The sequence below is a fragment of the Sus scrofa genome, unplaced genomic scaffold (genome assembly GCF_000003025.6).
Source record: "Sus scrofa isolate TJ Tabasco breed Duroc unplaced genomic scaffold, Sscrofa11.1 Contig2471, whole genome shotgun sequence".
Taxonomy (NCBI): Eukaryota; Metazoa; Chordata; class Mammalia; order Artiodactyla; family Suidae; genus Sus; species Sus scrofa.
In genome coordinates this window covers 515,514-537,711 of record NW_018085100.1, presented here as the reverse complement: position 1 = coordinate 537,711, position 22,198 = coordinate 515,514, and positions in this window count along the sequence as shown.

Below are 22,198 nucleotides of genomic sequence, written 5' to 3'. Positions count from 1 at the left end.
CTGTGTTACTGTGGGGCAGATTCTCCTTGTTCCCAGGGAGTAGCATCCTAACTCCCAGGTATAAGCTGTGGCCAAATATTTGTGCCACACAACTACTGGGTCCCATTCAGTCTACCCAATAAATATCTGGGAGGCAGGACCAGGCAGTGCCAAACAAGTTGCTCTCTTCCAGGGTGAGCGTTCCAGTGGCACGATTCCTGTATGCCCAGGACAATTGGGCTGGTTCGTTTAGAGTGAATTTTCTGTTCCCAACAATGGGCTGTCTAGGCATTGAAATGTCCATAAACTCGTTCCAAATCTGAGCACATCATCCAAGGCTCTAACGGTGGTGTTTAGGACTCTTTGGGTCAGCAGTATGGCGGGCTTCTCCTGAAGTTTGATTGACAGGAAAGGAGTTGTGTGCGTCAAAGGCCAGTTCTCTGGACTAGTGTTGGTGACATCAGATGAATCCAGAGCACTAGTCCCACTTCTTCTTCCTCACTGTACAGCCTTATGGCCCGCCAATCCTTTTCCTGGAGTCATGGTGCCAAGCACAGCAATCTCAGAGAAGGGTGGTCTCTCATATAACCAACAGCTGGACGGATTTCTTTGACAAAGTCAAATGGGTCCCCACCGTAGGAGGGTGTTTCCCTCAGGTGCCCAGCCCATGACCAGGCACCTCGGGAACAGAAGTCTAAGGTGGAAATGACAGCTAACTCATTGGAACTTGCATAGGAAGAATCACTCTGTGCCCTGATCCTTAGAGGTTAATGTGGCTGCGGCTTTAGAAAGATGACCTGGCCATACATCTCATACATGTTGGCCAAGGCAAGAGGCACTGGCAGGTGAAAGGAGGTGGACTGGGGACACATAGGCCAGGCCAGATGCCCATCTTCTTCCTCTTTCAACGTGTGTGTTTCATTCCAGGTACAGTGTGTTTCAACAGCTTCCAGCAGGGTAATGGCATCCCAGCCAAGAATGACTAGTTCCCCCTCACCCTGGGGTGGGAAGTAACTCAGCCATCCCAGGGGATACTCCCTTGCAAATTCCACTAAACAGTGCCTTTCCCAGGTATGCAGGGACTTGGGTTCTCAGCACCACAGCGCATTGAGGCACAGCGGGATTCGGAGCAATGGCTGTTTCCCACGACTCCCATACTCTTACAGACTGGGAGAGTCTAGCCTTGCACATGGGGACAAGAGGCTCCCCTGGTTAATCATGTGCATGTATTGAAACCTGAACAGTACTTTAGTTCACTTAGCCATGGGGGTTACGTGTTAGTAATTTAACCTGCTGTTTCTACATTCCATTTTCCTTTTAACCACCCTACTGCTTTTAGGTGATAGAGGAGATGGGGTCTCCATTCAATGCCACTTTTTTTTTTTTCTGCCCAGACTTGCATATCATGACCTTTGCTATGTGACCCCTGCTCACTGTCTTTTTGACAAAGGCATCTGTCTTTGGTACTCAGCTCCTTTGATCCCCTCATGGAAAACAGAACCAAAGAGAGAGAACAGGTATTACTATGCTGAGGAGGAAGACGGCAGAGCTTAGGATGCGATAACTGGCTGGAAGTGGAAAAGCAAACTCAGAGGAAGTTAGTGCAGAGAAAGAACGCTTTATCGGTAAACATTTTCTTGAGTTATTAGCTAACTTCTGAACTATGAAATCCTGCGGGGTGAGACTACAAGAAACTCCAACAGAAGAGGTAAAGGTCTTATTCTTAAAACCAAAAGAAAATTTCTATTTAAAAGATGATACTAGTTTTTTAGAATTTTTATAATTTTTCAAGCTAAAAAATAAAACAAAATGCTTCAAACCAATAGAAAAAAGAAGACATTGGAAACAAAGTCACAGATGGTTCATGATTTGAAACTAGTAGACAGGGACCCTAAAATAATAACATATTTAATGACATATATAAAATAGTAAAAATATGCTTAATATAAACATATGACTAATCCATAGACAGCAGGAAGAAAAACAAAGAAGAAACAACTAGAAATCAAAGAGCAAATCTCTCTCAAGTAGATGTATATCTATAGTAACGTTAAATATAAAAGCATAATCTAGAAATTATAAGATGAAATTTATGAGAATATGAAAAATACAGTGTAGAATGTGTTAAATGGATGAAAATGTATATAAAATGTGAATGTTTACCACAAGAAAACCTTGAAGCTATGTTGTAACAAATTGTATTTTAAGGTTATAATGATTACTAGACTCGAAGAAAGAGAATTATTAAATAATCAATTCAAAAGGAACAAACCTACCATACTAAACTTGCAAAACAAACATACTATACTAAACTTGCATGCAATGAATAACATAGCTTTGATACATAGTAAGAAAGTTTTACACAATGAAAAGGAGAACTATATCCACTTACAAAATACTGAAAGATATTAACATGCCTAACCAGCAGCTTGAAGAACAAGCAAATAAAAATCAGTAGTATGACACAAGATTTAAATACCTTAAAATATTTAACTTAAATATTATTATTTGGGATATTACACCCAAAGACAGCAGCATACATATACTTTTGAAGTATACCTCGAACACTTAGCAAACTTTGCTATATGCTACTGTGTAAACTAGGTCTCAAGAAGTTCAAATATTTGAAATCATACAAAGTATTTTCTGACCACAGTAAAATTGAACTAAAAATCAGAGAACTCTACATAGAAAATTATCAATTTTTTGAAAGTAAATAACGTATTTTAAATACCAAGAATTAAAAATAAATGAAAATATATCTCAGATGCATAACAAATAAAATACACAATTGTGATATGAAGTTAAAGAGGATGAAGGAAATAACTATGAATGTATATTTAAAAGGAAGAAAGATTTAGAGCTCCCATCATGGCATAGTAGTTAACGAATCCAACTAGGAACCATGAGGTTGCGGTTCGATCCCTGGCCTTGCTCAGTGGGTTCAGGATCCGGCGTTGCTGTGAGCTGTGGTGTGGGTCACACACGCGGCTTGGATCTGGTGTTGCTATGGCCCTGTCGTAGGCCGGTGGCTACAGCTCCAATTAGACCCCTAGCCTGGGAACTTCCATATGCCACGGCAGTGGCTCAAGAAGAGGCAAAAAGACAAATAAACAAATAAATTAATTAATTAAAATAAAAGGAAGAAAGCTTGTAAGCCAACAATTGTTCTAGTTGTCTATGATTATACAGAAAATCACCCAAACACAGAGGCTTACGCCAAAAATGATTTTATTATCCTCATAGAATTTTGGTTAGAGATTTGAGATGGGCTCAGCTGTGAGATACTTCTGCTTCCCTTGCCATCAAGTGGGGTCACTCCGTGGGATTCAGATAGTGGTTGGTCTGGTGCCAAAGGTCTAAGAAACCTTCGTTCTAAGACACCCTCAGACTTAGTAAAGATGACTGTGGAACTGGGCTCACCTAAGTTGTCCTTCTCAGGTAGTCTCAGGTCTATTTTTTGGAGTCTCGCTAGTAGGGTAGTACAAAGTCTTGTGTGGTAGTTCAAAGGTCCAAGAATGAGAATCCTAGAAGCAGAAATAAGAGGTCCAGTTTCTTAATGTCTGGGCCCCCAAATTGGCACAGTGTTACTTCCTCTGTACCCTATTAGCCAAAGACATATTGATTTAAAAAGATGAAACAGGAGTTCCCGTAGTGGCTCTGTAGTTAACGAACCTGACTAGTATCCGTGAGGACACAGGTTTGATCCCTGGCTTTGCTCAGTAGGTTAAGGACCTGGCATTGCTGTGAGATGCAGCATAGGTCATAGATGCAGCTTGGATCCTGAGTTGCTGTGGCTGTGGTGTAGGCGGGCAGCTACAGTTCTGATTTGACCCCTACCCTGGGAACTTCCATATGCTGTGGGTGTGGCCCTAAAAAGACAAAAAAAAAAAAAAAAAAAAAAAAAGAGAGAGAGAGAGAGAGATGAAACAGATCCCACCTCTTGATGGGCAGAAGGGCAAAAACATTTCCAAGGGCACAGAACTAATCGTTGTGACCATCTTTGCCCACAGTACTACAGCATCCACCCTGGGCATCTACATCCTCATCCTTCAATCTGGAATGGACTTCCCGCACCATAAGAAGGATCCCAGAGATCCTTGTCCACGGTGACAGAACACAGGGAGCACAGGGAGTAGACAGGAATCATCTCAACTGAAGCCATCATAGACCAACCGGCTTCTTCATTTAATCACCAGCTGGCTGTGTTTGCATGTGCAAGCCTAGTAAAGGCCGGCCAACCTAATCCTTAATCAACAGAACCACCAAGCTGAAGACTCACAATAATAAAACTTCGTTATTGTTCTAAAGTCTTGTTTTAGAATTACTAATAAACAGTATTGTTTGAGCAATAGATATCCAAATAAAATATATTAAGAATAAATTTATACCAGCAATAGAGACTTTAAAAGTAGATGAGAGATACACACTTTTATTAAAATAAAACTGCTAAGTCAAAATAGGGTTAGCCTACTTCTTTCTACCTCTCCCTATGACAACTAAACAATCATTGACATAATGTAACAAGCAGGCATAGGAAGATTCTGAAAGGTGGTGGGAGAAGAACTGCCTAGGGCTGCTGGACTGGAGGTATGACATAGCAGTGGGTTCCCCAGGATTTATTTGTGCTTCCCACATATTCTACACAGAGTATAGGAGAAGACAAACCAGGACTGACATCTAATACAAACAAAAAGAACCTAAAGGAGAGTCTGCTCCTTCAGGCAAAGTGTTGGGAAAAATTAGCTGAGAGAACAAAATATTTTGACACTACCTGTCTTGCTCCAGCCAAACATTGATAAAAATGGTCTCTTCTTTGCCCTGAGGTGTCAGCAGATCTAGGAAAGAAGCTGAACTTCCACCCCCACTTGACCCTAAACAACATATCTAAACAAATGACTGCCTGATAAAAGGCAAGACTAAATGAGATTCAGAGTCTCATAATATAACACAGTTGAAAACCTTTTATCTGCCAAGAAGAAAAATCACAACTTGAATGAGAAAAGACAATCAACAGACAGTAACAAAGAAATGAGTCAAAGGTTAGAATTACCTGACAAGGATTTTAAGCATTCAACATAAAAATGAGTCAATGGGAGTTTGTGGCTCAGTGGTTAATGAACCCGACTAGTATCCATGAGGACACGGGTTCCATCCCTGACCTTGCTCTGTGGGTTAATGATCCTGTGTTGCCATGAGCTGTGGTGTAGGTTGCAGACGTGGCTCAGACCCTGCATTGCTGTGGCATAGGCGAGCATTCAGCTCTGATTCAACCCCTAGCCTGGGAACCACCATATGCTGCAGGTGCAGCCCTAAAAAGACAAAAGACCAAAAGAAAAAAAAAAAAAAGACTCAATGGGTAATTACAAATATTCTTGAAACAAATGAAAAATTGAAGAATAGCAAAGAAATAGAATGTAAGAAAAATAGCCAGAGGAAAATTACAGAACTGAAAAATATGATAGCCAAAAGAAAAGTCACTGGACGAGCTCAATATTAGATAAGAAATGAGAAAGGAAATAATCAGTGAACTGGAAGACAGAGCAATTGAAATTATCCAATCTAAACAACCAAGGGAAAATACTGGAAAACACTGAATACGAAAAATAAAATGAGTCTGGAGTTCCCATCATGGTGCAGTAGAGACGAATCTGACGAGGAACCATGAGGCTGTGGGTTCAATCCCTGGCCTTGCTCAGTGCGTTGAGGATCCAGCGTTGCCGTGAGCTGTGGTTTAGGTTGCAGATGCGGCTTGGATCTGGTGTTGCTGTGGCTCTGGTGTAGCCCAGCAGCTGAAGCTCCGACTGGACCCCGAGCCTGGGAACCTCCATATGCCACAGGTGCAGCCCTAAAAGAGCAAAAAAAAAAATAAAATAAAATAAAAATAAATACAACGAATCAAGTAGTAGTCCAATGTTCTCTGAGAAAAGTATAGTAACCTGAATGACGTTTCAGTAATCTGAATGAAGTCAGAAGTTCTAAATGTTAGGTTCACCAATGTAAATTACAACTTACTTTTGATACAGAGCAAAGTATTTGTATTTCAACACCGCATTTTTGTGTTATTGATGGTCCCATTTGTGGTGATTTGGTTGGTGTAGAATTCTGTGGTTTTACTCCCTGTGTGATTTCAGAGTTCATTCTCTCTCTCTCTCTGTCTCTCTCTGTGAACTGTGTTTCCATGGAGAGAGGTATATTTTCATAGGCATTTGCTTATAGAAATGAATTTCATAAAAGAAATCATTTCATAAACTTATCATTAAGTTTATTTTAGCCTACTTTATGGAAGGTCAAGAAATACTTAAATTTGTTTCAAAAAACAGTGGAAATGAATGCCTACAGTTATGAGAAGTGTGTTAAGTGGAAGTTGGGAGCAGTAGAAATGGTTGGAAAAGATTGTCTTATAGCCATGGGGAGCCTCAGGACAGAGAGCCTTCTGCTTTTTGCACTGAGTTCATTGCTCTCAGGTGCCAAAGCTCTGCTGGAGGGCAAGGAAGAGCTTAAATTCAGAGCAAAGAAAGAATTTAGAGAATCCAAGGAGGAAGATGTGACCTTAAATATATATGCAATCACATGAAGTTACTTATTTAAAAATGTGTACCCTGAGTGTCAAGTCAGACCTGCTGTTCCTCTCCACTGATAGGCCTGGAGTCAACTACAGGAAAAATGTGCAGTGACAAACTTCACCTCATTTCGGAGGACCTCATCAGGCTGCAAAACACAGGGCTTTTCATCGCTTAACCTAGGTAAGAATAGTACGGCATTATCAGTAGTTCTTTTTGCTTGAAAACTCTGCAAAAGAGAGAGGCACTGGACCACGGTGCTCCTGAATTTCCCCTGGGGAGTTTATGAAGAGCAATCTGGTTGCAAGAGAGGCAATCCAGTGGGGGGAGAACCCAGGGGCAGTCATATATTCATGGCAAAGCTGTACATTTATTGCACAAGCATCTTCTTGCATAATCATTTTGTGTATTTTGAGTGTCTCTAGGTTGATGATGAATATTATGGACTCATCAGAATGCTATCAAGCCCAAACGCACCTCTGAAAAACATGATTCTTCCTACTATGACCAATTCCAGGGAAAAAAACGACACCTAGACTTAACAAAATTCTAACACTGAACAGGTGAAACAGGCTTTTGCTAGATAATGCCTCCATAAACGGTTTATAGGAGGAAGCAACAAGGCGGCACCATCTTTGACTAAATTTTCTCAGGGTGTCATAATCTTGTGTTGAAAGCCTTCCACTAGAATTTTTATTTTCATAACCTTAAAAACCATCATGTCAGTATATTACCATAAAAGGCACCACTTAGAAAGAAGAAGCCAGCCAAAGGGCCTACTGTCACCCAAGCTACGTTTACCCTCCCATCCCCCGCTGTGTTTCAGGCTCCAAAGACAGATGTTTGGTTTTGAAAGGGTGCACAGAGGCAACTTTTAGCATTTTTGGAAATTACAGCAGTTTGAACCATAAAATATTGAGGCATACTCTCTTTGCAATTCTGATGATGCAGGATAGCTGGTTCCTTTACGTGCAGGGCGGTCAGAAACGAGAAAGTAAAGTATTCTCACAGCTCCTGAGGATGGGCTGGACCAGGAGGCTGTAAGACACACACATCTAGTAGCAGCTTTAAGTTGCTCGGTCTTATGTAATTAATTCAAATCTGTTCTTCCTAAGGGTTCCATTACATCCTATAAAATTTTACAACTTTATCTCAGGAGTACTATCAGTAAGTAAAAGTCTGCTATACATTTTAGAAAGCAAAGCAGCATAGACGGAAAGGGCCCTTTCTTCCCCTGTGGCAAAGGCAAAGGGAAGCTAAGATCCATGGTCCAGAATCAGTCAATAATTAGAGTTGAAGACAGAAGAGACAGGGGTAGGGAAATCTAACAGACCTTTCATGGGCAAAATTACAGGTGATTCTTTAATAAATATTCACTTTCTGCAAAACAGTAGGCTAGGACTGAAGGTTTTATTAACAGATTCATTAAAACTAAGAATGATGATTTCATACCAAAGATATAGCTGGAGGTAGGATATTTACAAAGTTAAAAGATTGGTCAGAATGGATAGACTTTATAGAATGAAGGGAAAAAAATCTAAAGCAAGATAGCTTCTTTTAAAAAAATAATTCATAGTATGGTGAAGATGAAAGAAATAATAACGAGCAAACTGATAAGAATAAAATACCTATTAAAAAATACTAACCCTAATTGGGAAAATCATTGCTTTTTAATATTCAGTGCTTGGATTGTTTGTATTACTACAATTTGATCATTTTTAAGAGAGGTAAAAAAGAAATATTTTTATGGTGTTTTTAATTTTGTATAATGGGAATTTTCAGAAACAAAACATAGAAATGATACAATGTCTACTTACTCATCACTCAACTTCAAAAGTAAGCAGTTTTTTGGAGTTCTCATCGTGGTTCAGCAGTAATGAACCTGACTAGTATCCATGAAAATACAGTTCCCATCCCTGGCCTCACTTGGTGGGTTAAGGACCCTGTGTTGCTCTGAGCTGCAGTGCTGAGGTCGCAGACACACCTCAGATACCACGTTGCTGTGGCTATGGCAGAGGCAGGCAGCAACAGCTCCAATTTGACTCCTAGCCTGGGAACTCTCATATGATACAGGGTGCAGCACTAAACATGAAAAAAAAAAAAGTAAACAGTTTTTCATAGATCAATTCATCTACCCATCTACAATTTCTATCACAGCTGTTTTGAAAACAACCCTAGTCACCACATCACTCACAGATACTCACGTTTATGGCCAACATACACACCCTATTCTCCGGCACTACAGTAATGACTAACTCCCTTACTACCTAACAAAATTTAGGAATTTCTGAATATCATCAACAGTGACTTATTAGTTAACATTTCACCAAATGCCTCAAGATAAATTTCAAGTTATTGCATTTAAATTGGGTTCCAAGAAAGTCATTTTACATTTTTAAAAATTTCTTTTAGGTCTCTCTCTCTTTTTGTTTTCTATAATAGTTCCCTTCTTGCTATTTTATATCATATCATCAATACACTGCAGAAACCTGAACATCTGTGCTACATAATTCCCATATGATAATTTGGGCTTATTGATTCTTAATGGGGTCCTTTTTCTCTTTTTCTTTATTCTTTTTTTAGGAGATGGTTCAATACGTCACAGCAGCATTACCCTGATACCAAAGCCAAGAGTTACATTTAAAAAAAAAAATTACAAGATAATGCCCATGATGAACATAGATGCTAATATCCTCAACAAAATACTAGCAAATCAAATTCAACAGGCACATTAAAAAGATCAAACACATATTTCAGGGAGATTTATCCCTGGGATACAGGACATAAAATATCAATAAACACAATAACCACTTTAACAGGATGAAGGATATGATTTTTGTGATTATCTCAATAGACGCAGAAAAATATTTGACAGAATTCTACATCTGCTCATGATTTAAAACTTTTGATAGAATAGGTATGGAAGGAATGCACCTCGACAAAGTAAAGGAAATATACGACAATTCCACAACTAATATACTTAACAGCAAATACCTAAAAGCTTTACCTCTAAGACCAGATACAACACAAAGATAACCGCTCTCACCACCTCTCTATTCAACAAAGTAGTAGAAGTCTTAACCACAGTAATTAGTCAAGAAAATGAAAAAAAAAAATCTGAATTGGAAAGAAAGGAGTAAAATTGTTTGTTTTCAAGTATAAGTTATTACTGTGTGGAAAACCCTTAAAAACTCCATCAAAAAACAGAACTAACAAATGAATTCAGTAACGTTATAGGATACAAAACCAAAATACAAAAATCAGTTACATTTCTATACACTAGCAATGCAATATCACAAATAGAAATTAAGAAAGCAACCCCATTCACAAAATCATCAAAAACAATAAAATACTTAGGAATAAATTTAATCAATGTGGTCAAACTTAACCAAGGAGGTACACTGAAAACTATAAAACAATGATAATATTGATGAAAGAAATTGGAGAAGAGGGAGGTCCCATAAGCAGCCAAAAGAAAAAAATAAAAAAGAAATTGAAGAAGATACCAATAAATGGAAACATAGCCCACACTCATAGATTGGGAGAATTAATACTGCTAAAATAGCCATGATACACAAAGTAATCTACACACTCAATGAAATATCTATCAAAATTCCATTGGAATTCTTTACAGAAACAGAAAAAAAAAAACCACTCCTAAAATTAATATGGAAGCAAAAGAGCCGTAATATCCAAAACAATACTGACAAAGCAAAACAAAACTGGAGGCATCACGCTTCTAAATTTCAAACTATAGTACAAAGCTACAGTAATCAAAACAGGATGGTCTTAAAAAACCAGACACACAGACCAACTAAACAGAATAAAAAGAGCTGAATTAAACCTACATATATATGGTGAACTGATCTTCAAAAGAGTAACAAGAGTGAAACATGGCAAAAGGATAGTCTCTTGAATAAGCGTGTTCTGAAAACTGGATATTCACATGTGAAAGAATGAAATCGGATTCATATCTCATTCCATACGCAAAAATCAACTCAAAATGGATTGAAAACTTAAACATAGACTGAAATCATAAAAATTCCAGAAGAAAATATTGGGGAAAACTCCTGATAATGGCGCTGGCAGTGAGTTTGGATACTATACCAAAAGTCAGGAAACAGAAGCAAAAATAAACAAATGAGACTACATCAAGCTAACATTTTTATGGCATAGCAAAGCAATCAATAAAGGAAAAGGCAATAAATGGAATGAGAGAAAATAGTCGCAAACATACCTTGCAAGAGGTTAGTATACAAAATGCATAAATTACTCTTACAATTCAGTACCAAAAACCCAAAATAATTCAGTTTCAAATAGGCAAAGTACCAAACAGACATGTCTCTGAAGACGACATACAAATGCCAACGGATGTGTGCAAATGTGCTCAATACCACAAATTATAAGAGAAATAAAAATCAAAACCACAGGGAGATATCAACTCAAACCTGGTAATATTTTTAACATTATCTAAAAACCTAAAGAAATGTTGGCAAGAATGTGGAGAAAAGGGAACAATGGTACAATATTGGTGGGAATGTAAATTATGAAATAATTTCTAGCCATTATGGAAGATAGTATGACAGTTCCTCAAAAAATTAAAAATAGAACTACCATATAATCAAGCATAATAAATGAAAAAGAAAATGTGGTTTATACATACGATGTAATATTATTCAGTCTTATAAAAAGTAGGAAATCCTGCCATATGTAGCAATATAAATGGATATGGAGAATGTTATGCTAAGTGAAATAAGCTAGACAAAGACAGAAAAATACCATATGATTTCACTTATATGTATAATCTAAAATACATGAATATACATAAGCAGAGAGTAGAACGGTAGTTGACAAAAGATGCAGCTAGGAAAAAAGGCTAGGTCGTGGGGAAAAATACAAAGCTTCAGTTATACAAGATAACTAAGTTCTGGAGATCTACTCTAGAGCATAGATCCTGTGGCTTACAATGAAATTTTATATGCTTAAAGTTTACTAAGATGATAGACATTATGTTAAATATTCTTATAAGAGGCTAGTAACAATTTTAACAATATCAGTCACAATATAGTGGATGATAGGAAACTTGGAGGTGATGGATATGTCTATACGCTCCATGGTAATCATGGATTCACAGGCGCATACTTACCCCAAACCCATCAAGTTGTTTGCCTTAAATATACGCAATTTTTATATGTCCACAGAAAAGAAAATCATGGACTTGGAGAAGAGACTTGTGGTGCCAAGGGGGAAGGGGAGGGAGTGGGAGGGACTGGGAGCCTGGGGTAAATAGATGCAGAATGTTGCCTTCGGGATGGATTAGCGATAGGATCCTGCTGCGTAGCATGGGAACTCTGTCTAGCCAATTATGATGGAACATGATAATGTGAGAAAAAAGAATATGTACATGTATGTGTAACTGGGTCACCATGCTGTGCAGTAGAAAAAATATATATATAAAGAAAAAAAATTATATGGCAATTACACCACAATAACATAAAAACTAAAAATAGAACTACTGTATGATCCAACAGTCTCACTCCTGGGCATCTGTCCGGAGGAAACCATAATTTGAAAAGATACATTCACCCCAATGTTCATTGCAGCACTATTTACAACAGCCAAGACATGGAACCAATGTAAATGTCCATTGAAAGAGGAATGGATAAAGAAGATGTGGGACATATATGCAATGGAACATTCACCATCAAAGGAATGAAATAACGCCATTTGCAGCAACATGGATAGACTTAGATATTATCATGTTAAAAGAAGTCAGAGAAAGACAAACACCATATGCTATCAGTTAAATGTGGAATCTAAAAAAAATGATATGTGAACTTATTTAATAAAACAAGCAGATTCAAAGATTTCAAAAACCAAACTTAAAGTAACCAAAGGGAGAGGTGGAGGGCATGCAGAGACTGAGAGTTTGGTAATGGCATATGCACACGGTGGCGTATGGAACGGATGGCCAACGGGGACCAGCCGTACAGCACAGGGAACTCTACTCGATATCCTGCGATAACCGACATGAGAAAAGAATCTGAAAACCTGTGGATATGTGTATGTGTTAACACAGAATCCAATCGCTTTGCTATACAGTAGAAATCAACACAACGTTGTAAATCAACCATGGTCAATAAATACTTTAAATAAAGAAATAATAAAGGCAGGAGTTTGCATTGTGGCTGAGTGGTGAATGAACCGAACCCGAGTATCCACGAGAACATGGGTTCGTTCCCTGGCCTTGCCCAGGGGTTGAGGACCCGGCGTTGCCATGAGCTGTGCTGTAGGTCACAGACACGGCTCAGATCCTGTGTTGCTGTGGCTGTGGTGTAAGCCAGCCGCTACAGCTCCGATTTGACCCCTAGCCTGGGAATCTCCATATACTGCGGGTGCGGCTCTAAAAAGATAAAAGACAATAATAAATAATAATAATGGCAAAAGGAAAATTTAAGTCTAGAGCCTTTAATAAATTAAAATTTGGGTTTGGGGCAAGAATGTCTTATAGGTGATACTGTTATTCCTATCACATTCCCATTAGGACATACGTCAAGTATAAGTGTTATCAGTTTCACAACTGGTGATACTACAACTAAGCAATGAGCCCAGATGGTTTTCACTCCATACCTTAATTACAAATTGACCATTAACCATTCATCTAGTTGTAGAGATATTAAATAGATTTATGAATCTCATTAGGAATGTCAAATTTGTGACCAAAAAAAAAGCTATCACTTCTCCTGCAATTATGGGTAGAATTATTCTACAAAGAATTTATCCACTTTTTTTCTCCCATCAATGAGTTGGTTTCTCTGACACAATTGACGTACAACCACGGTTTATCTCGGTCTTACCAACACATCCTTTAACCAAACTTTAGATGCTACTTCTCTTGATTTGAAATTAACTTTTTTTTCTTTTTAAAAATATATGTTCCAAAGGACAAAAATATAGTACTCCTTCCAATCAATTATCCAATGCAAAGCAGTTCATTACAGAACATTTTCTGACAAGAACTGGATTTTTTTTTTTTGAAATTGGACGATTTTACTATAAAATTTTTCCTGTAACAATGTGTTAACAATATTCTTCCATCTCTTATTATATTTGTACTTTAAACTTCACTTGATATGGTTCATAAATTAAAAACAAAATGTGGAAGGAGATCTGTGTAGAAAGACCACGTGGACATAACACAGAAATGAAAATACTAATTGAATTTATCACATGATATTTAGGAATCTAAAAATAAAGAGCTTTTATTTTATTTTATTTTTTGTCTTTTTGCTATTTCTTGGGCTGCTCCCGCGGCATATGGAGGTTCCCAGGCTAGGGGTCTAATCGGAGCTGTAGCCACGGGCCTACGCCAGAGCCACAGCAACGTGGGATCCGAGCCGTGTCTGCAACCTACACCACAGCTCACGGCAACGCCAGATCCTTAACCCACTGAGCAAGGGCAGGGACCGAACCCACAACCTCATGGTTCCTAGTCGGATTCGTTAACCACTGCGCCACGACGGGAACTCCTAAAAATAAAGAGCTTTTAAATTATGGAGCAAATCAGGTCCTCTTATCAAAAACATTATGAGGAGTTCCCGTTGTGGCTCAGTGGTAATGAACCTGACTAGTAACTGTAAGGATGCAAGTTTCATCCCTGGGCCCACTCAGTGAGTTGAAGGATCCTGCACTAGCGTGAACTGTGGTGTAGGTCGCAGACGTGGCTCGGATCCTGCATTGCTGTGTAGGCCAGCAGCGGTAGCCCTGATTCAGCCCCCAGCCTGCGAACTTTCATATGCCATGGGTGCAGCCCTAAAAAGGAAAAAAAAAAAAAATTTGTCAAAAATTTGAAAGTATTATATTTTGACAATGTGGTAAAGGAAGAGAACATAAATGAATATAAATTATAACTAGTTAGAGATGCATCTGATTTGGCTTTTATAACCTGGGATCAATAATAACAAAGTGACTATGTATCAATAGCTTACAATTAGTGGCGTTGCAGTGGCATTGCCAATGGTGGGTATTTATAACTGCAAAACAGCAAAGATTGAATATAAATTTGAAGGTTTTGCTTCACTTCTTAAATGTCTAAGTGAGTTTTTTCACTGCTCCTTTTATTCTTCTGTAAATTATTCATAAGATGACAAAGTATACAAACGTAAAAATGGGTCGTTGCATCTAGACAGTGAACTGTGATCCCTCTTTCTCCCGGTACAGAGCAAGTTAAGGTGGAAATATTTTTCTCAATGACTCTGTATTAATATTTACAGTCAATTTTTTGTATTCACACAGTTGTCATGCTCTATAAAATCTCTGGAAGTACTACATTAATGAATACTGAGTGATTACTGCTGAGGGAAATACAGGGTTAAAATCTTATGAGCCTCTGGTGAGAACATGTTCATCAACCAATCAAAATAGAATCTTGTTTTATGTATGCTTCTGTTTAAAGACAGCTTATTTAATGCATACTGTTGATTCATTAACATTGAACTCTTGAACAATTTCATGAAACATTAAACCTGAACTACGTTTACCACATTTCCTACACAAGGCGCATCACAGCCTTCTTGGCCTTAGGAATAAATAATAGGCAGCATTTCAGCACTGTACGTGTGGCCCATTTTATTTTCTTTTAATTTTTTAAGGTTTTAGTGAAGTCTATTTACAATGTTTTGATAATTTCTGCTGTGCAACAAAGTGATTCAGCTATGCATACAAACACACCCATTCTTTTCCAGATTCTTTTCCCATATAGATTATCATAGAATATTGGGTGGAATTCCTGGTGCTATATGGCAGGTCCCCATTGGCCAATCGTTACATATACCACAGAGTGCATATGCCAGTCCCAAACCCCCAACAATCCCTCCCCAGCCTATCCCCTATGGTAACCATAAGTTTGTTTTCAAAGTCTATGAATCGGTTTCTTTTCTGCAAATAAATCCATTTGTACCTTTTTTTTGGATTTCACATATAAGTGATATCACATGATGTTTGTGTCTTCGTATAATAATAATTTGTAGGTCCATCCACGTTGCTGCAAATAGCATTATTTCATTCTTTTTATGGCTGAGTAATGTTCTATTGTATATATACACACTATGTATACATATACAATGTACACACACACACATACACACCCCTTTATTCCTTCTTCTGTTGATGGATATTTAGGTTGCTTCCATGACTTGGCTACTGTAAATAATGCTGCAAGGAACATTGGGGTGCACTTGCAAATTACAGTCTTCTCCAGATAGATGCCCAGCCGTGGGATTGCTGGATTATACGGTGTTTCTACTTTTAATTTTTTAGAGAAGCTCGACACTATCCTCCAAAGTGGTCGCATGAATTCACACTCCACCACCAGTGTCGGAGGGTCCCCTTTGCCCCACACCCCGCCCAGCATTTACTGCTGGTCCATGCTCGACGGTGGTCATTCTGACTGGTGTGAGGTGAAACCTCACTGCAGTTTTGATTTTCATTTCTCTAGTAATTAGGAACAGTGAGCATCTTTTCATGGTTTTTTTTGGCCATCTGTCTTTGGATAAATGCCTGTTTAGATCTTCTGCCTATTTTTTGATGGGGTTGTTTGCTTTTTGGATACTGAACTGTATGCGTTGTTTGCATAATTTGGAGATTAATCCCTTGTCAGTCGCTTCATTTGTGAATATTTTCTCCCATTCTGTGGGTTGCCTTTTAGTTTTATTTATGGTTTCCTTTGCTATGCAAAAACTTTTAAGTTTAATTAGGTCCCATTTGTTTACTTTTACTCTTATTTTCATTACCCTAGGAGGTGAATCTGAAAAAATACTGCTGGGGTTTATGTCAGAGTGTTCTGCCTATGTCTTCTTCTAAGGGCTTTATAGACGTGTGGTCCATTTTAAACAGTGAAGTCACCAACAAAAAGTGCAAAACTGTGAACCATCTGGAAGCAATGGGATGCGAAAAGGACCCTTGTGTACGGTCTGCGAGCTGGAGGAAAGCAGAGCATCGCCCGGCTTGGCCCTAGGTGGGACGTGTGTTCAGGGACTCAAATTTGTGGCCACTCCACCTTCAAAGACCACAAAAACACTATTTTGATGTTGAGACTGCAAATATATGTTGAAGAGTAGATACATTCACAAAATAAAGATTCTGCGAGGATAGACTGTAATCGCTTCTTTCTACCGCCAATATAACCTACACTTGCAGTGTGCTTGTGACAAGTTCCAGACAATAAAACAAAAAGTATTAACAACACTGAACTTGCTCAAGGCATCAGGGAATTTCTTGGCGGTTCCTTTCGTCCTGAGGTTATATGATATTGAGCACATACACACGAAAGAGTCTGTTTTAAAGTCACTTGAAGTTCAACTTTTCTCTGGCTCATTATATATACCACTGATTTGACATACATTGAGATTCCTCTGCTTGTTTACAGTTATGAGGGGTTGATTTTTACGCCTCCTCTGGGATAGCATTTTACCATTTTCATGTAACATAGTTATATCATTTCAAGGTACACTTCATTTTTTTATTATAAGGTAATTTTGTTTTTTATTATAAGGAACATTTCATTTTTTTCTCCTACACCATACTTTCTTTGCTCCTATTTATAACTTTATATAATTCAGGTTTTAAATTACCATTTTTTCTTTTTCAAAATGTAAATGTATATATATATGAACATATATTTCATGTATACATCTCTAGGCACATTTATCTGTATATTTGTTTGTGTCTACATGTTTACATAAATCTCATCTGCACTGTTGCTTCTGACAGACATTTCACACTTTTTCTCACACTTACAATGGACCTGGCAAACCACTGGATATTGGTGTTTAGAAACACAGAGCTCCATTATATTTTTTAGGGTTGCATGGAGCTATTCATCATTGGTTTTGCAAAGCCATTATGTCTACTGTGGACCAAGGAGGCCAGAGGCACCTGACTTTTCCGCATTGTACCACACGACAAAACAATACTCGCCTAGCACTTCTGGGCTAACTACAGGGAATTTTGAAGGGTATTTATTTACTGCTTGAGAAAATAACTGCATTCCTCTTACACAATCTATTTGTCATATAAAAATAAAATACAAAGTACTGGCAATGTATTGTTAAATTATTTTAAATAAATAAAATTTTCAAAATTTTAATTAGCTACTTAGCTATAATTCATGTCAACTTTTATTTCTGTTATATATATATATGCAGATGACACTCTATTCATCTCTCTCTCTTTTTATTTTTTTTTTTAGGGCTGCACCAGTGCCAGCTAGGGGTTGAACTGGAGCTGCAGCAGTCCCACACCAAAGCCACAGTAACCCCAGATCTGAGCCACATCTGCAAGCTATGCTGCAACATGAAGCAATGCCAGATCCTGAACCCACTGAGTGAGGTCAGGTATCCAACCTGCATCCTCACAAATATTATCTCGTGTTCTTAACCCACTGAGCCACAGTGGAAGCTCCAATTTTTATACTTAAAACGGCTACCTATTATTTTCGATCATAATATCAAGTGATGCTTGAATCTATGATATTAGATTCAAGATAGGTTAAGACAGTTGTCACAAGATAGGTAAGAGAAAACTGCAAGGGAGATTTGACTGCTGTATACTCATTCTCACCAATTAACAAACTATTTTCTTACAGTTCAATACAATTTGAAGAGCTCAATCTATTTTTTATTATATTTCAATGATGTAATTACTCTTTTATCGTGTGTTTGTTTCTTGGATAAATACTGCAAAGTCTTCTAATAATATTAGCCAATTTTAAATCATATAATGCTTTTCGCCTATGACCCATTTCAAAATAATTATCAAGATTTTTCTCAGTGTTCCCGTTGTGGCTCAGCAGAAACGAATCCAACCAGTATCCGTGAGGATGTGGGTTCGATCCCTGACATTGCTAAGTGGGTTAAAGGATGTGGTATTGCCTCCAGCTCCGGGTATGGGTCACAGATGCAGCTCAGAACCTGCCTTGCTGTGGCTGTGGCATAGGACAGCAGCTGTAGCTCTGATTTGACCCCTAGCCTTGGAACTTCCTTATGCCTCAGGAGTAGCCTTAAAAAGCAAAAAAAAAAAAAACCCAAAGGTTTTTCTTAAGTATATGCAGATGTTTCTTTTCTAGTCTTACATATAGTTATGTGTAGGTATATATATTTTATATACACATAGACATATATGCTTATATATGTAACATTATGAATAAAACATATATATTTACAAATGTATTGGTGGCATTACTGAATCCATATATGGTACTTAGATTTTATTTATTGAGAAGTGACCTTAATTATAACAAATATTGAAGGACATAATCAAGAAAAGCCCCGCACTAAGCTGTAATGTAGATCAACAGGTGGAAACTGTAAAAAATTTTACAATGAACTATATGCCTGTAGAAAAAGACAATGTTACTATAGGAGAAACTCAAGCTAGAATTGTGTCCAACACAAAATTTTATAAAGGAAAAATGAAGTTTCACAGACAGTAAGTGACTTTCCAAAGATGCACATCTGGCTAATGGCACAGTGAGGGCTGGAACGAAGGGCAAAGTTTTTTCTGTTCTCACATACCATCTGCTGGACACGTCACATACAATCTGCTGGACACGTAAGTGATCGGAGGTGCAGCTCTCCTCTATTGCACACAAACAGAACCCCGTCCTCTTGCAATCATCTTTATAAGGCAAGCTCCTAAACTCATTTCATACAGACGTGTTTGTACACATATGGCCCTTTCTCTGTACATTCGATTTGGTCCGGGACACTTGCTCCAAGCTCACCCACCAGAATCCTCTTTCCGTGCCCACATCCTCTCACATTTGATTAGTGCACAACTTAGGGGCTTCAGCCGCGGCAGGGTTCACTCTGACCATCTGGAATTGGAACTATGAGATTCAAAGGCTGAACTGGGTTTCCGGTTCCCAAGAAAAGGTAAACACAGTGCTGTGTTGATATGACAGCGCACGCAACCTGGAGGGAGTGGAGGGGAAGCTTGTTTGTAGGGAAGGTGCAAAATGAAGTGAAGGCACAGAAAGAAAGGAGGGAAGACGACCATCATACCCGGTTGCAGGCCGCTGCCTGGGTGGCTGACTTCCGCGCCTGCATTTGTGAACTCCCTTTTCGCTCTCTCAGTATAGCGCTAGGGAGTCTCTGTGGTTTAGGAGTAAGAGTCATTGCTAATCCTACTGGAAAAACCCTCATCAACCTCTTCCTTAAAAGGAAATGGACGTGTTCTTTTCTTAAGTGTACTTGATTTATATAAGTTTCAATCGTTCCTGGGTTAAAGGATCCGGCATGGGTTGCAGCTCTGGCTTGGAGTCGATCCCAGGCCCAGGAACTTCCATACATCACAAGGGCAGCCATTTAAAACCAAAAAAGAATTTGAGTAAAAGATATTGAAGAAAAAGTAATGTCTGTTAAAAGGAAGATAGCAAATATTGACCGAAGAACACCCCATCTCCATATACATAAGAAAATCAAATCCGGAATATATACAACTGATTTTTTTTAACATTTTTTCTGCACACATGGATTGATAGGTGATGATATAGAAAGTATTAATTGAGACACGTTAGGCGATGACTAACAATTTAAATAATGGGCGTGCAGAAACAACATGACATCCAGAGAGAGACGGACCCCAAAACTGAATCATTCAGAGATTCCGAAATCCACTGTTGGCTTCATTATTATGGGGAAACAATACGCAGTCGTTGCTGTAATCACACACACAACTGCTGGAATTCAAGCTCAAGGGCAACTAGAGGAAGGAGAGTCATGTCTGTTTCTCTATTTTATTCCTGTATATCTCCTTAGGAGCAAGGAAACTCTCCAGAAGCTTTCCAGATTTTCCCTTGGGTGCCACTGGTCAGATTTGAGCCACATCACGGACCCTCAGTCAGTGGGCGAGGTGATGGAATTATCACGATTGACTAATGACCTGAAATATAGCAGAGAGGGGAGTAGTGCAAAGTCACCCGCCCACACACACACACACACACACACACCAGCACACAACTCGATGCACTCAATTCAAATGTAAGTAACATTTGGAATATCGGCTTTTAATTTAGTATCACAGCATTTCTGTTTCTCTTCTCGGTAATATTTTCCAAAACATTACTGTTAATGGCTATTTAACATTCTATTAGGCACATATAACCTTAGTCAGTTAACCATTTTGTTAAACTCTGCTATAGTTTGTAATATTTTGCAATTATAAATAATGCAGTAAGGAATATAAATATGTATGTTGCTTCATTTAAATAGTTTATCATATTATAAATGGAAATATAAATTGTTTAAAATTTATCAAACCGTACTCTAAAGATACTCTTCCTATATATATATATCCCCATAAATAATAAATGAGAAGTCATGACTATAGTCTTTTCAGAGTTGAGAAAAGCAGCATTTTAATGCTTCTATCAACTTAATATGCCAAAAATTTTATCGTTAGTTAATGAGGTTGGACTTTTTGCTTTTATTTGTTTTTAGACCTATGCATTTATTTTGTATATTATCCATGCCTTTCTTTTGCCACTTATTATAATGTAAACATTATAAAATTTCTTATATATTTCTAAATTTTACTATTTTAAATATATTTGCTTGATGTCGCACTTGATAAAATACCTTTTTTTTCAAAGAGCCCATATTTCCAATAGTATTTGTTGAATTTTAGGAGCACAGGGTGAGGACTACATTATTTTATTTAGGTCATCTGAAGCACGCTAGACTCCATATGTTCTAATCGATTCTAGAGTCTAGAAAGCACTAGCTTCTGAGTGTTCTAGAGCCTACTGGTTGTTCTAGAGTGAATCTAAAAAAATTACAATGCCGTTTATTCTGACTCAGTGTTCTGACAAGTCAGTGATATCCCAGTTTTAGCTGGTGATGATTCATTATTTTGTGATGTCTTTATCACCTAAGTAGAAACAAAGCAAGACACAGTTGGGTGTGGTTTTCACAGGATGATGATGTGCTTTTGATGAGCACAAAAATCATCAAACGACTGTAAAACTAAGCTCGCTGATCTTTAAGGAGTGATTCCTCAACTGAGAAAAGAAATGCTACCTATCTTTAATTGAAGTATCTCCTTATGGGCCTTTGCTGGGCTCTTTATTTGCACTAAACAATTCTCAAAACCATCTGATACCGTTACTGTTTTTATTATTTGTGTTTTACAAGAGAGAAAGCTGTTTAAGAGACTTAGAAAAATCACAAAAGCAGATTGTCAAGAGAGTTGAAAATATAGGCCGAGGAACATTTTAAGCATATAATTGTTCACAGTCAGCCAGTTACGTGGCCCATTACAATCCTCCAAAGTTAGAGGCATCTATGGTTGGGGAGTGAGAATGCTACTGGGACCATGGCTCTCCAAGACTTCCTGGATTTCAGCAGATAATCTGTTCCCTAGGTCATCCTCTTTTGTGTTCAGAGGGAGAATTAGAGCAATCTCAGCCTTGGCTGGCCCCATTTTCTAATCCTACTCTTGAGACATTGAGAGAGTGACATAAAGAAGTATGGCAGAGGTGAAGGGGGCTAAAGTAGATTTATTCCTGGACTGGATCATTGCAGCTTCTGTAACTGGCCAAACGGCTAGCCTAGAGGGGTAGTTACTGTTCAGCAATTAGATGATGAATGTCAGCAAGA